Source organism: Bison bison, unplaced genomic scaffold (assembly GCF_000754665.1).
Source record: "Bison bison bison isolate TAMUID 2011002044 unplaced genomic scaffold, Bison_UMD1.0 scf7180017864460, whole genome shotgun sequence".
Taxonomy (NCBI): Eukaryota; Metazoa; Chordata; class Mammalia; order Artiodactyla; family Bovidae; genus Bison; species Bison bison.
The window spans coordinates 3,569,662-3,584,885 of NW_011495022.1; the positions used below are offsets into that span (position 1 = coordinate 3,569,662).

At 41.3% G+C, this 15,224-nt stretch overlaps 1 protein-coding gene across 3 annotated transcripts in view; it reads left to right on the forward strand.

Annotated features, from left to right (window-relative positions):
* NFE2L2 (nuclear factor, erythroid 2-like 2) overlaps positions 1 to 15,224 on the forward strand; it is a 176,874-nt gene that overhangs the window by 94,462 nt on the left and 67,188 nt on the right. For all 3 annotated transcript variants that reach the window (XM_010859776.1, XM_010859778.1, XM_010859777.1), the window contains one exon: positions 781 to 906. The gene's annotated coding sequence lies outside the window, so the exon portion shown is untranslated. The remainder of the gene's footprint in view (positions 1 to 780; positions 907 to 15,224) is intronic.

The window sequence follows — 15,224 nt, forward strand, 5'->3', positions numbered from 1 at the left end:
ACTTTGGGAGGTGCAAAGATGGAGCATAGAAAGATTTTGCCACCCAGAAGCTCCCAGTCTAGTAACCACAATACTGTTTTGTGTAGTAGTGGTTAGAAGTATGGGCTCTTGGCTTTATTCATTTGAACCCTGACTCCACCATGTACATATTCTTGCATAAATTATTTAACCTCTTCATGTTTCAGTTTCCTAACCCGCAAAATGGGGATAAAATAAATTAGGAATATAAAATGGAATTAGCAATATAAAACAAAATAATGCATTAAGTTTATAACAAAGAATGTTTGTTGTTACTGATACCAGTAACTTTAATACACAAAGGAAATGCTCAGTGTCATAAGAGAGGTCTATGTAAAGAGCTATGAAAACTCAGGAGCTAAAGCAGCAACTTCTTAGAAGGGCAGGACAGAGCAAAACACTCACTGTTGGTGTGAAGAAAAAAAAAAACAAACCCAAATGGAATCACTTGTGTTAAGCCATGTCACAGATCAAGACTTAATACATAACCTAATTGCAGTCTCAACCTCCCCCAGGACTATAGTCTAAACTGTTCAGTCTGGAATTTCCTGGTCAGCACTAGTGAGGGAATCTGCCTCAGAGACCCCTTCCATCCTCTAAGAGAAAGATAAGGGAATCTGATCTCTCCTTGTCATGCCCACTTCTGCTTATAAAAGCCCTTCATTGTGTACAGCACCTTTATATATGCTACATAGGATGGATCATTGAACAAAGTCAGTAAGACCTATAAAACTTACTCAGTTGAATTTTGTCTTTTAACAGATTTGGTGGCAGCAGTGGGGTCTGAAGTGAACTTCCGATGGCTTCAGGAACAGCAGGGGACAGAGGCATGTTACTCCAGAAACCCACTGAGTTTTCTGTCTTCTTTGTCATTTCCGAAGGTCATCGGTAAGTTCCTCTTGGTTGCTTTCGCTTTCTTTGGATAAAGCTCCTGATTTAATAGACTTTCCAGTCCAGGGCAGGTCAGTTTAAGCTAGCAGACAGTTCCACCCAGAACTAACTCCTAGGTCTTGGTTCAGTTTTCAACTCATTTGTTTGGGAATCTTAGCCCTTGGTTCTGTGACCACATTCCACGCTGGGAACTGTTGGCAGTTTAATTTGCAGTTTCCCATTCCTTTGAAATCAGTTTGCAATGCCCATCTTTGAGGTCTTTTATTTCAATTCTCTCCCCAACCCCAGCTCCACGTTGGGAATGGCTGGCCGTGTGCACAGGGCCTTCTGCTGGCCCGTCTGCGGTAACGTTTCTTTGGTTACTGCTTGGTATATTAAGGGGCACACATTTGTTTTGTTTTATATGAAAGACTATTGCTTATAAAGATCTTGGAAACAGAAAAGCCACAAAAATTGGTGAGCATGGATTGAACACTTAAAAGCTATTAGAGCACTTCTCACCAAACTTTAAGTCTCCTATTTTAGAATAAGTTCACCACAGACTGGGTAGACAGACACTAGGTCACCAGCCAACCTCAAGAACATTGCCATGCAATGAAGTGCACTGTAAAACACCATACAATTTTCTCCTAAGTGGCACATCGCTTTTTAGTATTATTTTGACTCCAAAAGCTAGCTCAATAAATACATAAGTAAATAATTTAAAGTAATAATTGTTTTTTAAAAATAATAAAATTAAAAGTTAATTACTAACTCAAATTCTAAAGCATTAAGCACACCGTGACCTTTCAGCACACCTGCTTATTTTATGGCTAAGAACTATGGACCTGGAAGCTGTAGATATTTACAAAAATGTCAAAATCTTACCAAAAACAAGCTAGGATTCCAGTGGCCATAATGGGGAATGTTCTAGTTAGATAAGATCATTCATTTAAGAAGTACACTTGAAAGCTAGGATTCCCAAATTAAATAAAATGAGATACCTGTTTTAATTGGTATGCAGGGGCCTCCAAAAGCCTTCACGATTCCGAAGCAGCTTCATTGACAGATTCATTGGAAAGGCCAATAAAAAATAAAAGACACAAGAGGTCCTAAAATAAAAGACAGTATGAGTAACATGGCTCCTACTGCTCCTTTCTACCTTCATTTACCTGAGTATTCACATTCCACTAATTCTGTATCTGAACCGCCTTTCCACTCTTGTTTTTTTTTTTTATTGGAAGATAATTGTTTTACAATGTTGTGTTGGTTTATGCTGTACAACAGTGTGAGTCATATATCCCCTCCCTCTTGAGCCACCCCAACCCCACCCCCTGCCTTTCCATTCTAAGGAGATTATTAAGCAGTTTAAAATAAAACCGCCCAGGGTTGTAGGCAATCCTTCTCATGTATCTTTCACGGCTTAGTCAAAGACTGAATCAAGGGCGGTACTTAAAGAATTTCCTAAACCCAGAGAGGATATAAAAAGAAACCACTTCAAAAGTCTTGAAGAATTTAGAGTCCTTATTGAGCCTATGACCCTGGTCTGACAGATCTTTATCAGCTTGTGCACATGCTGGTAGAATCTGATGAAGCACAAAAATGAAGGAAGCAAAAAGCAAAACCCTGAAGATGATAACTTGAGATCCTCAATCTTCAACGTGGTCTCCAGTGGAGCAGAAAATGCTCTCAAAGTAGAAACTGATCTTTTGAGAGCCAATCCTAGAGTTCCCTGGTCTGTTATTCAAACATGCAACCAAAAAAAAAAGATGAGTCTGTGGCTGACTTTAGAGCTCATCTGGAGGCTCTCCTCCTACAGGTTTCTGGGTTTCATTCAAGGGATGAAGTCACCCAACCTGCTCTAGCTACACTATTTGTAAATAGTTTATGTCCTGAAGTTAGTGGATTAATAACAAGACCAAAACAAACAAACCAAAAAAAAATGGGATTGGAGGCTAGCTACCTGTTTGACCAAACTCATTACTGTAGCTGAACACTTTAAAAGGACTTTGGAACAAGATTGTAAACAAAAATCCACCAAGCTGTTGGCTTTAAAGTCATAACAGCTCCAAGGTCAGTCACCTGAAATAATGTCAGTCACCTAAAATGATGCTGGGCCCCTACATCACAGTCTTCTTGGAGTCCATCATTAAAATGCTAACTCATGGCTAGATGTCTCAGTGGTAAGCAACTGGAACTCTGGAAAAGAAAATGTCCTCAAACAAGCCTCTGCATAATATTCAGCTGATTTGTAGATATGAATGTCCTTATATCGACCCTCAAAGGAGGGTCCCTGTATGGGTCCCTCCCAGAGTTGATGAGACTCCGAGGGCTTTTCTGGTAAACTATTACGTTATTCCCTTAAACAGCCAAGGAAAACTAAAATTAATGGAAAACCTTGCCAAATTCTTTCAGATACTGAAGCTACACTCTCTACTTTAAACCCCTCTCAGAGCCTGCAGATGTGGTCCTGAAAAGACTTATACAATCGAGCTAAGGGGAGAATTATAACCAGAGTCAGCTCTCCCAGATCTGTCTACAGTGCCCAATAAAGAGAAAAATAAAATGTCTTTTGCATTTTCTTTGGAGATAACAAAGGAGTTGTTCAGCACTTCCAGAAATATTTACTGTTTGTCCTGGCTGAAAATGGACAAGATATTTAGAAGGATTTTTAAGTAGCTCTGTGGTCAGAAATTGGCCAGGCTGAAAGCTGACATTCAGACCCTGATAGGAATTTTTCTAGGCCTCCTCCACTAAGCTAAAATAAAACTGTGTACACAAAGTAAAAGAAAAACCTTCTAATAATGGGTGGAGCAACCTATGATGTCATTTAAGTTGAAACCCAATTCCTTTAGGAGTTAAAAACAACTGTCATTTTCTTATGAATCTTGGCAAAACCAGAAATGCTCCAGGAACTCTTCGATCATTTCTTTAGGATATCAACTTCAGGGAAGTAATTCTTATTAAAACAAACAACAAAATAAAGTGGAAGAGGTGGTCATTTTGAACTTAGACAAATGAAAAATCTCTTATATGTCTTCTCCACAAATATTAGTAAACAGCTCTAGCCATCTGAACAGATAAGCTTAATTTATTTCATCTATCGGAAAACATTGATCCAACTGCTTTCATAACTAGTAAGTTTTGTCTTATACCTGTTCCATGGCAGTAATTTTAAAACAGAAGCTATAAGGTCTCGTTTTCATCTGTTTATATGTTTGTGTGTGTGTGTAATAAATGTGTAATGTTTTCTACCTTTGGATGGTAGAACCAAAATTAATTTGTAAAAGCACTCTACTTGGCTTGAAGAGAATTAAGCACTTATATGAATTAAGAAATCCTAAACTCTCAAAAATATAATGGAAACTAACCCAAATGCTTTTCAAGTTCACATGATCTGAGATAATCTTTGGTAAATAAAAACTAGTTCAAGTTTGTTAGGTTAATTAAAATAGGTATGTCTTCAGAATTATCAGCATTAAAATAATGCAGGTATACTTTATTCCATTAAAGTTGGAACTTTTTGGCCAATCTATACTCGGATTTCTTGGTCAAATAAGTTCATGTAGTCTTTCTTACACAATCTGTCAGAAAGAAAAATAACTTGGGATGATGGCTGACTTTATCTAATGTCTCATGAAATTTTTGTGGGTAGTCTAAACACAATTATTGAAAATAAGTGAATTTAATAGATATAAACAGGATAAAAGTTTTTAGGTGAACTTTTAAACTAGTTTCCACAAACCTTTTTGGTATACTGAAACCTTAAAGTTTTGCTGAATTAAATGATGGACAGTCATTGTGTACCTAGATCATTCCCAAATGATATAAAATACTAAAACATTAATTACTAAACACAGGCCCTTTTACTTTTGCTTCCTTTCCCAGAGGAATTAAAGATACTTGGATTTATTAGTAAACATAAATCTGGCTGGTCACGATGAAAAATTTACTGTGAGAAAGCATATGTTTCTAGAAATCATAAAAAAGTATCCATAAATTTGTCAAAGCACAGAATGCTAATATAACAGTTCACAATTGGTGTGTGTGTGTGTGTGTGTGTGTGTGTGTGTGTGTGGGCGCGCGCTAAACCGCTTCAGTGCAACCTGGCAGAGCCTGCCAGACTCCTCTGTCCATGGGATTCTACAGGCGAGAGTTCTGGAGTGGTTTCCCATGCCCTCTTCCAGGGGATCTTCCCGACCCAGAGACTGAACCTGCATCTCTTATGTCTCCTGCATTGGCAGGCGGGTTCTTTACCACTAGCGCCACCTGGGAAGCCTATATATACAATTAAAGCTACTAGTGACAGATTTTATTTTCGAAATAAAATAAAATCACTCCAAAATCACTGTAGATAAGACACTTGCTCCTTAGAAGAAAAGCTATGACAAACCTAGACAGCATATTAAAAAACAGCCACATCACTTTGCCGACAAATGTCCGTATAGTCAAAGCTATGGTTTTTCCAGTAGTTATGTACAGACATGAGAGTTGGACAATAAAGAAAGTTGAGAGCCAAAGAATTGATGCTTTCGAACTGTGGTGCTGGAGAAGACTCTTCAGAGTCCCTCGGACAGCAAGGAGATCAAACCAGTCAATCCTAAAGGAAATCAACCCTGAATATTCACTGAAAGGACTGATGCTGATGTTGAAGCTCCAATACTTTGGCCACCTGACACAAAGAGCCGACTCAGTGGAAAAGACCTTGATGCTGGGAAAGATTGAAAGCAAAAGGAGGAGAAAGTGGCAGAGGATGAGATAGTTAGATAGCATCACCGACTCAATGGACATAAGTTTGAGCGAACTTCGGGAGATGGTGAAGGACAGAGGAGCCAGGAGTGCTGCAGTCCATGGAGTTGCAAAGAATCAGACATGACTTAGCAACTGAGCAATAACAACAAAAGCTACTAGAAATAATAAGGGAAACATCTTCATACTCAAGGAAAGTAGGAAACGTGTTTTCTATAAAAGAAGGTACAAGGAATGGAGGTGCATTTATGTTGAGGAAAAAGAAAGGAACTTTGTCCTGATTAGAGACTGCTGCTGCTAAGTCGCTTCAGTCGTGTCCGACTCTGTGAGACCCCATAGACAGCAGCCCAACCAGGCTCTGCCGTCCCTGGGATTCTCCAGGCAAGAACACTGGAGTGGCTTGCCATTTATTTCATAATGGGAAGGAGAAAAAATGCAGGACAAATTGTAGGTTTGTGGAAAAATAATCTTGGGAAAAGAATTTTACATGTGGTCAGGCTGGCTAAGATCAAAATGAATTTATTTAAGTCAGTGAGTTTTAATATCAAAGGTAAGCTGGTACAATATTAAAATATGGTTTTCTCTCTGTTGAAAGGACACGTTGTTTTGGATTGTTAGTCTGCTCTTAGTAAGACATTGTAAACAAAAGTTTTTCTTTACCTTTTAAGTGGTCTGCCTAGAAAACAAAGATTCTGTATTTTATCAAAATAATTTCCTGTGTTTGTTGTTTTTATCAGGTCTTTGATTACTTGAGCAAACCTACTCTTCTTGCTATTAAAAAAGCAAAGTTTTGCTCAAAACTACGTACCCTCCTGTATTTGCATTCAAAGTCTTTGTCGCTGTGGTAAAATGGCTCTTATTTCATTATAGTGACCTATGATCTTTTTATGATTAATTGTTTTAAAATCTTTTTATATTTGTTTACAAACTTCCCCAAGTCAGATTCTAAATAAAGTGTTTTGATTTATAACTAACTTTAGGATTTCCTGGGGCGGGGCAGGGGCGGGGGCTCTGGGACTCTGTGACCCTGTGCTGTGCTGTGCATAGTGGCCCAGTTGTTCCCACTCTTTGTGTCCCCTTGGACTGTAGCCTGCCGGGCTCCTCTGTCCATGGGGATTCCCCAGGCAAGAATACTGGAGTGGGCTGCCATGCCCTCCTCCAGGGGCTCTTCCCAACGCAGTGATCAAACCTGGGTCTCCTGCATTGCAGGCACATTCTTTACCGTCTGAGTCTCCAGGGAAGCCCAAGAATACTGGAGTAGGTGGCCTATCCCTTCTCCAGAGCAACTTCCCAACCCAGGAATCGAACCAGGAGCTCCTGCATTGCAGGTGGATTCTTTACCAGGTGAACTACCAGGAAAGCCCTGTGACCCCATAAGTTAAACTAATTAAGCTTATTTGATATGTTTATTTACATGGGAGAGTGAAAGTGTTAGTCATTCAGTCGTGTCCAACTCTTTGCGACCCCAAGGACTGTAGCTCACCAGATTCCTCTGTCCATGGGATTTTGCAGGCGAGAATATTGGAGTGGGTTACCAATCCCTTCTCCAGGGGATCTTCCCTACCCAGGGATTGAACCCGGGTCTCCTGCATTGCAGACAGATTCTTTACTGTCTGAGCCATCAGGGAAGCCCAATTACATAGGAAGCATTGTCAAATAAGAAGTAATATTAAACTTTCTTTATATTGTATTTCTATATGTTTATATGTGTTCCTGAAATTGAGCTAAATTCCTGGAAATCTGATAAGTTCTGGTCTAATGTAATCAGTCACAATTATATCTTAAAATGTATATGTCACAGAAATACCTGAATTTCCTTGTCGATAACATTGTAATGAATTATCATCAGATCTTTTTATCTTTTTTTAAAATGATTTTTAACCATGCCCATTTTAAAGTCCTTTATCGTTTATAGAGTTATGGTTTTACTTTGATGCTTTTGCAAAAATGTTCTTGCAAAAGTGCTTCATCTTAAAGGAGATTCATGAAAAAGACTTTGACAAGTACAGGTTTCTACTAACTTGAAGATCATAGAACTGAACTGAGTGAGAACTCCAGAACTAATGGAAAAACTGGATTCAAGCAAAACAAGTGTTAATTACATGGAACTGAATGAACTGAGGAAGATGATTATAATTTTTTATGACTTTTTGTTTGAAACATTGGTTCCTTAATATTTTATTTTCCCAGATTTAAGGAAACCTTTCCTCTTCATCTGAACATGACATGCAGCAATTTGGTAAAAGATACCTTTGTAAACATAGATGAAACATTTGCTTTTTCTCCCTATTTGATCCCTTCCATAATTAGAAAATCCTTGAGTATTCTTCCTCCGCAATAGAGTTAGTTATTTGCATAAGTTCAGTATGAATCTGTTCTCCTGGTAACAGAACATGATTGGAAACATTGGCTATATTACCAAGGCTTTGACTGCAATGTCATATTTGAGAGAGATATACATGGACTCAGATTTGACCAAAGCTTATATGGTCAGTCATTGTTTTCACTGCACTTACAGGTCAAGTTTAATGCAAACAAATTAGTTTTACTGTGATTATCTGTTTTTAATGGGGGAAATTGTAGAGAGAAAAATTATGTTTGTAGCTATTAGATTCTAGTTCTGTTAACTGTCTTTAGGCATATAAACTAGTCTGGATTCTAAACTCTTGTAGTTACCTCAGTATCTTGCTACATTTCCAATTTTCTTCCCCTTTTCTGATTTGGAATCACTGAGGACATAGAATGCTCTTGTGTCTCCTTGGAAGAGGCTATACCAGATCTTCCTAACTACAGCCAGACTTCAGGGATTTGAACCTTAGGAAGGCATCTCACTGCTCAAGAAGTCTTCAGCTGTGAGATCTTTAAGTCAAATTGACTGGGTTAAGAGGTAGCCAGCATGGCGGTAGCTTGATTCCTCTCAAGGTGCTTGATCAAGACTTCATACCTTAACATGAAACTCTTTCTTCTTCTTTTCCTTACGCTGGCATTTGCCTGGGAAGATAACATGATTGTCCACATCTCCTAGGCCATTGCTAAGGAGGGTATCTAGAATTTGGAACAACTTTTTATTTCAGACTAGGAGATTTAGTCCCTGAATGCGTTGAAAAGATAACTGACCCCTGGCTTGAATGGGCAAGTGAAACAGCATCTGCAAATGAATCCATTAACAGTTCCACTTTAGGGAAAGTGGTTTGGGCCCCCCAAAGATTTATCTTTGTCTGTAGTGGTTCTCATTCTCCTTCAGCCTATGGGTGCCTAGATGGCCAACATGTAACTGGGAAAATGCCTCTCAGGTTATCTAACTGTGCATTGTGTGTGTGCTCAGTTGTGTCCTACCCTTTGTGACCCCATGGAAGGCAGCCTGCCAGGCTCCTCTGTCCATGAAATTTTCCAGGCAAGAATACTGGAGCAGGTTGGCATTTGCTACTCCAGGGGATCTTCCTGACCCAGGGATTGAACCCATGTCTCCTACATTAGTGGGTGGATTCTTTACCACTGAGCCACCTGGGAAGCCCGAGGTTATATAACCGTCCCTCTGACTGTCCACAATTAAACTGAGGCACCTCACCTGTCAACTCCCCTGAATTTTACATTCTCAGGTTAGAAAGGACATACCAGGCATTTTTTGTGCTTCAGAATTCTCTTCCTTTGGCAGGTCCCTACTACCCTAGTTAAGAGTAAATGTAAATGAGGCCATCATCAGGAACCTCTCCTTAACTCTTGAAAGTATTGTGGAGTCTACTGCTAAAGAAATAGCTCCCCAACAACAGTTCGTAGACTTTCTTTCTGAAGTTGCTCTTGATAATAGGATAGCCTTTGTTTATCTTTTAGCTGGACAAGGAGGTATCTGTTCTGTGGCCAACACTACCTGCTGCACCTGAATTAACACTTCTGGGGAAGTTGAAATTCATTTACATACAAACACTAAGCAAGCCAGTTGCCTGAAAGGGTGACTCCTTCATGCAGTCCTTTCTTTGACTTACTTGATTTTCATTGGGGATCATGGTTTTGGGGATCATGGTTCTGAGGTACACTCCAGACATTGGGAATTATCCTACTAACAATAGTCATGGTAGTCTATAGTGTCACAGTCTTTCAAAACTCTGAAATGCATGTTTGTAGCCATTAACCACTAAGTAAATGGAGATAAGACTGGAATGCCAGAAAATGAATGAAGAATGTGACCAACTAAAAAATTGTGAGCCTGAAGTCATGAGCTGTTGGATACCACAGAGGTTCAGCCAAAAAAAAAAAGTCATGACCTGTGAATACCACACAGAGGATCAATAAAAGCTGCAAGAACTGTGGAGCAGTAGCCGAGTGGCACTAATGCCTTACATATTTTTTGGTCACATCCCTTGCAGATATGAGGTACTAGCTGGTTAAAATTCACTGAGTTTGACTTGTGTTATGTATGGAAGGCGAGGAGGGGCTCTCTGGCTTGGGTGAGTGGGAAGATAAAAGGAAGGACTTAGCAGGTCTAGGGGGAAAGCCTCAGTGAATTCATTCATTGACATATGGAATTTAAAGTAGTGAGACGATTGGATAGTGATGTCCAGGAGGCAACTAGAAATGTAGACCTTGAGAGAAAAGCTCAGAGCTGGAAAGATTTTTAGATGACATGTGACATTATACCAGTAGATGGAGAAACCAGAGACTGAATTAAGTTACCAAGGGAGAGGTCTAAAGACCCTCAAGGGTGAATCCATGGGACTTATATTGGGGAAAGGGAGAGAATGACTCTGCAACAGAACCAATTCATTAAATTGCACTATCTCCTTAATAGCTGTGGATAGGAGCTAAAAAATTAGATAGTGTGTCCCAGCTAGAATTGAGATCAGCACGATTGGCTGCATGGGGAAGGTAGAAATGATGGAATCAGGGGTGCTGGCCAAACCTTTGCTGGAATGTCTCCCTATGGATTGCAGGCTTTCCAGGGTTGGTTTTATAGGGCTTCCATAACTAAGTACCACAAGCTGGGTGGTTTAAGACAATAAGAAATGTATGCTCCTCGAGTTCTGGAGGTTAGAAGTCAAGGTGTTTGCAAGGTTGGTTCCTTCTAAGGACTGTGTGCCTCTTTCCTAGCTTCTGGTGATGGTTGACATTCCTAAGTGTTCTTGGCTGGAGATACAGCTCTCCAATCTCTGCCTCCAATTTTACAAGGTGTTCCCCATGTTTCTCTGTGTGTTGGCATGGCCTTCTTCTTGTAAGAACACCAGTCATGTTGGATTAATGACCTTATCTTAATTGGTTACTCCCGCAATGACCCTGTTTATGGATAAGGACACATTCAGGGGTACTATGGGTTAGGACTTTACCATTTCTCTTTGAGGGGACACAATTCAACCAATAAAAGGCCTGATGACAAGAAAGAAAGTGGTGTAGGTAGGGGGAGGAGGAGAGAAATGGGATCTGGGCAGTGTGGCAGAGATGCAAGTGGAATTTTTGAACACTAGGGAATGGTGGAAATACTTTTTGCTGCAAATGAGTCTGAGTTTGGGATAACTACTGGTTTGAACACATTTAATTACACCTCTAGCTTTAGAATAGCATTTTTTTTTCCGTCGGGAATTGACTTGGATACGTGAATTAGGTGGTTTACTAAAGCTCTAGTGTAGATGGACCCAGTCCTCTGCAGAGACTTGGGGTGATAATCTTGTTGGAAGTGCGAGGCTAAGGGACTTGCCCTAAGCCAATGTTTATGGCAAGCCCATCGTGTTTACATGGTCTGTTGTTATTTGGGATGACCTCCCAAATAGGGGAACTGTTGAAGGTAAGGGAGGTCAGACTCCTAACCAGCTTTTGGACATCCATCCATCTCTACTTTATCCTTTCATCCTGCTGACCTTCCCAGATCTATTGTAACTATAGTAACCCAAATGTGTTAGCTGGAACGAAGACTGCAGGATTTCCATGCTCTCAGACTCACTTACTGGCTCATGCTTATCCGCAGAGAGAGCGGTGGTGGTGGTGGTGGTTTAGTTGCTAAGTCATGTCTGACTCTTGCGACCCGCCTTCCAGGCTCCTCTGTCCATGGGATTCTCCAGGCAAGAATTCTGGAGTGGGTTGCCATGCCTTCCTCCAGGGGATCTTCCCGACCCAGGAATCGAACCCAGGTCTCCTGCACTGCAGGCAGATTCTTTACCAACTGAGCCATGAGGGGAGCCCAGAGAGAGCAGAGTGTAAGTTAACTTTTCTAGTATGGTAGTTCAAGCATTTGGGGGCAGCCTCTAGTGGCAGCGATCTTACACAATGATGGCACAAGCGCCCTTAGAGTAAATAAGAAGCTGCATGTGATATAACACAACCTGTGTTACAAGAAAGATTTTGCAACAACTCACAGAAACAAAGTACATATTAAGTATAGTAGAATGGTTGCTTCTAGGGAAAGGGAGGAGGGTGGGGGGAGGCCCAAACAAAATGAGAGGATTGGTTGACTGATTGATAAAACCAGAGAGGGCCATTAGAGGAACTGATGAGGAGAGCGAACTATAGATCAAGGAGTGCGATTAATATAACCTCCTGTACCAGAAGTTTTAAAAATAAGCAAAAAACCCCAGAATATGTGGGTCAGAACTGCGACTCCACTATTCACGAGCTTTTTGGAGATTAACTAATCTCTCGATCCCTCAGTTCATCATCTGTAAAATGGAGATAGGATTAGTACCTATCTCAGGAGATTGTCCTGACAATGATGTGAATCTGAATATATAAAGTGCTTAGAAGAGCAGCTGGCACAGAGTGCACACTCAACCCTATGGCTGAGTAAATTAAACAAAATAATCCATATAAAGTGCTTAGCACAGCACCTCGCCCACAGGATTCAATTCATTTTAGTTAACTGCTATTGTCACAGGCATCATCGTTATCATCACCATTTTTTTTTACATGGCCAAAACCATGCCTTAAATGAGAAGCGGGCAAGGGAGCGGGAGGACTGTTGTGCACAATTGAAAGACAATGCTTTCTACTATGCCGGCTCCACCTGCATCATTCTTTTTGTGTAATCTTAAACAAGTCGCTTCACTTCCTGCAGTGTCAGTTTCCTCAAGTAAGCCTCCTACACCTGTCGTCAGCATTAAATCTCACTCTTGGCACATCATTCCTTTGGAAGCTCTAGTTTTGGAACCCAGCACTTAGTCTGTGTTAGCTATTGTGACAGGACCCAAAGCAATGGCAAGGGCCTGATCCTCAGGGAAGTCACATAGTTCCTTGTGACATTGCCCTACAAGTCCCATCAGTGCAACCTACTTGTGTGCCAAATATGGGCTCATTGGGAACTTCTGGTGCCCCATAGATGCAGAAGCCCAACCAAAATGGGATAATCTGGATTACCCGTCATTGTCTCAGGGACTCTACTTGTCTTGCTCTGACTTTTCAAAAAACTTTTGTGTATTTTTGGCTGCACTGGGTCTTTGTTGCTTTCTCTAGTTGCAGCAAGCAGGGGCTACTCTTCATTGCAGTGCACAGGTTTCTCATTTCAGTGGCTTTCTTGTTGTGGACCAAAGGCTCTAGGCACACGGGCTTCCGTAGCTGCAGTTCGCAGGCTCAGTAGTCGTGGCTCGTGGGCTTAGGTGCTCCAAGGAATGTGGAATCTTCCAGATCAGGGATTGAACATGTGTCCCCTGCATTGGCAGGTGGATTTTTATCCACTGCACCACCAGGGAAGTCCCTGCTCTGACTTTTTATTTTCTGTTTTGTGTCAGAGTTTCCAAGAACTTGCTTTGTTGTACTATTTCACAGCTATTCTCTCATAGTCCTTGTAACAGCCCTGCGAGGGAAGAACTGCTTCTCTCATCATTCTGTGAATGAGGAAACAGAGGCACAGGGGTGTAGAGTCATTTGCCCCAGATTACATAAGGAGTAAGTGTCTAAGCCAGTGGCTGAATGCATGCAGCCTGACAGCAGAACTTTTGTTACTAAGCCAGCTCTTGGATACTCCCAGGGAGTTTGGCAGTTTGGATCAAAAGGAAAATTGGATATACTCTTGATCTAACAATTTTACCGTAATGAACTTATCTGATAGATCTGTCTGACTGGCTGTTTGAATGATTATGATGGCAAACAAAAAGACAACTAAACATCCATTTTTATAAAACTGGTTAAGTAATTTACAGTACATAGTTGCAGTGGGATGACGCAGTCTCATAAAAAAGAATAATGCAGATTTATATGCATTAACATGAAACTAGCTCCAAAATAGGGCTTCCCTCATGGCTGAGTCACAGAAGGCAATGGCACCCCACTCCAGTACTCTTGTCTGGAAAATCCCATGGACGGAGGAGCCTGGTAGGCTGCAGTCCATGGGGTCGTGAAGAGTTGGACACGACTGAGCGACTTTACTTTCACTTTTCCTTTCATGTATTGGAGAAGGAAATGGCAACCCCCTCCAGTGTTCTTGCCTGGAGAGTCCCAGGGACGGGGGAGCCTGATGGGCTGCCGTCTATGGGGTCGCAGAGTCGGACACGACTGAAGCGACTTAGCAGCAGCAGCATGGCTGAGTCGATAAAGAATCTGCCTACAGTTCAGCAGACCCAGGTTGGTTCCTGGATCAGGAATATCCCCTGGAGAAGGAAATGGCAACCTATTTCACTATTCTTGCCTGGAGAATCCCATGTACAGAGGAGCCTGGTAGGCTACAGTCCGCGGAGTTGCAAGAGTTGGATGCGACTGAGTGACTAAATCACCACCACCATCCCCAAGACACAGTCTTAAGTAAAAAAAGTTTGCATGAGGATGTATATTAAAACAAGATTGTAGAAACAGTGTGTATAGCATGCTGTCATTAACACTTTTTAAGAAGAGGTGGACACACACACTTCCTTATAGTTTTGTCTACAAAAAAATGCCTCTAGAGGCATATATAATAAAGTTGAACTAGTGCTTATCTCTGATGGGCAGAATAGGAGAATTGGAGATCTGGGAGAGGCAAAATTACTTCTCATCCTTTTGCACAATTCTTTATTTTAACTCATAAATGTGTATTGCCTTTTCAAAAACTATTTGAAAAGAGATGGGGTAAGAAAAGAAGAAAGACTTGTGGGAGACATGGAGGTTTCAGACCCTCCTCCAATGTTCCAGTTCACTCCTGGGTTTCTGGGGAACGATGGTTTAGCACTGCAGGTTAGCGTTGCTTGAATGCTTGCTGTGGCCACTTTCAAACTAAGGGCTTGGTATAATACCTTATTTCACTTAAACCTCACAACTGTCTACCAGGCCCTGCTATTTCACCTCTTTCTTATAGAGATTGCTCACAGTGCAACCCGACCAGATCCTCCAGAGGTAACAAACATCTAGAATGGGCCTCCCTGCCACTAGCCCAGAGAAGGCACTGGCACCCCACTCCAGTACTTTTGCCTGGAAAATCTCATGGACGGAAGAGTCTAGTAGGCTGCAGTCCATGGGGTTGCTAAGAGTTGTGTCACTTTCCCTTTTCCCTTTCATGCATTGGAGAAGGAAATGGCAACCCACTCCAGTGTTCTTGCCTGGAGAATCCCAGGGACGGGGGAGCCTGGTGGGCTGCCGTCTGTGGGGTCGCACAGAGTCGGACACGACTGAAGCGACTCAGCAGCAGCAGCAGCAGCCAC